We start from the raw sequence: 1,778 nt of genomic DNA on the forward strand, positions 1-1,778 counted from the left end.
CTAATATCCTAACATGGCTCCTGATGCATCCGAGACTGTTAACACAGTTTGTAAATCAGTATGTTTTTCAGTGGAAGTGGAAACATTTAATCACTTCAACAAGCACTTTTTGCATTCTGTCCATAGACTAAGAGCCACTCTTGAGCTGCAGAGAGCAGTTCTGCACTGCGTTGTCAATTTCCTAGGTTAGTTTTACATTTAAACAGAAAACAAATATCCAAAGGCATGTATGTTGCACAATACTGTATTTAGTGCAAATACTAAAGCAGTAGTGCCTGACTGCAGTCCTTGCAACACAAACATCTTTCCATACACCTAGAGGGTACTGATCAAATGCAGTCTTTTAATTCTAGTAAACTGAAACCATATGTATATTGATCTACCTGAGAAGATTCAAGTGCAAACACTAGTGTACCTGTGTGCATTGAATTGTTATTACATGATGCATACATGATGTTTATGTTTTGTATTATACGTAGTATTGCATAATATTATTTTTATCTAGCTGTACACATAGCTGCTATCTGTAACCACATTGTTTTCTCATATTTTCCTTCTCCTTCCTGTTCATCTGTTGCTCTGGCTTGTTATATTTTAGGGTATGTCTGCACTGCAGTCATGGATGTGACTGCAGTGTGGTATAGCCATCCGCGGCAGCTCTAACAAGCTAGCTTGGGTACTGGTAATAAGATGCAGGAGCAGCATGAAGTTAGGTTGCAAAACTTTCCAAAGAAGCCAGGTAAATACTTACAGTGCTGATTAACTCTGTGGTGCTGCTGCTGCATCAGCCAAGTCTATGGAGTATGCCTACCTGTCTGGCAGCAGCTCTTTCAAGCATGCTGCCCTCTAAAGCTAGACGTAGAGTAGCTACATCCGTGTGATGTGGTGGGCAATCTAGTTGCCATGGGAGTGGGCTGTGGGCGCTGTCATTCGGCAGTATTAACTCTCCTGCCCCAAACAGTATGTGACCTTGGCCATGTTACTTTCTAGTTAGGAAGCAGCCTGCACAGAGCAGCACGGTGGGATTGAGGGTGTCACTGCTGGGCTCAGTAAGGTAAGCATATAGATATTGCTACATCAAAGGTGCCCTGATGCTCAGTTCAGCCTTGGGACTGACATGACTTGATAGATGGGGCCACTGCTCTCAGCACCCAAGCTCACTTAGAGGCTGACAGTCCAAGGCAGGCGGAACAAGGAGAAAGGAACGGTGGAAAAAACCCTTGCTGGTGTCCTATTCACTCTCTTTCAGCATCCGCTCTGCCCCTCGGCTCCCTGACACTGGGCAATGGGAACCTGGGGTCTGACCCCATAAATGCCGGCTCTCGTGTTCTTAGACGCACCTGACGTCTGTAGTCTCCACAGGGCAGCTCCTGAGACCTGGGGTGGCCTGACGCAGACCCCGCGGGCCCTCCTCGCCTGCAAAAGCTCCCCGGGCTGCAGTTGCCTTTAAGCTGCTGGAAAGCCCAGGCTTTGCCGCCCCTACGCGCTGTGCCAGCAGATGAGGCCTTTCGTCCCGCCGGCACCCAGGAGGGCGGCAGAGCAGGGAGGACGCTGTATGGGGGGGCAGCGCTCGGGCCGGAGTCGTCCCCCTCTCCCCCCCGGGCACCAGGCTGGCCGAGGCAGCGCTAGGGCCAGGAGTCTCCCCGTGTCTCCCCCCGTGCCCCGGGCTGGCCGTGGCAGCCAAGTGGGGCAGGGAGCCGCGGGCCGGGGGCTGCGCCGAGGGGAGCCACGTGACCGGCGCACCCGGCCCCGCCCCCGCCGGGCGGGACTGGGGTGGC

This window comes from Gavialis gangeticus, unplaced genomic scaffold, assembly GCF_001723915.1.
Source record: "Gavialis gangeticus isolate Ggan-Ray unplaced genomic scaffold, GavGan_comp1, whole genome shotgun sequence".
NCBI classification, from domain to species: domain Eukaryota; kingdom Metazoa; phylum Chordata; order Crocodylia; family Gavialidae; genus Gavialis; species Gavialis gangeticus.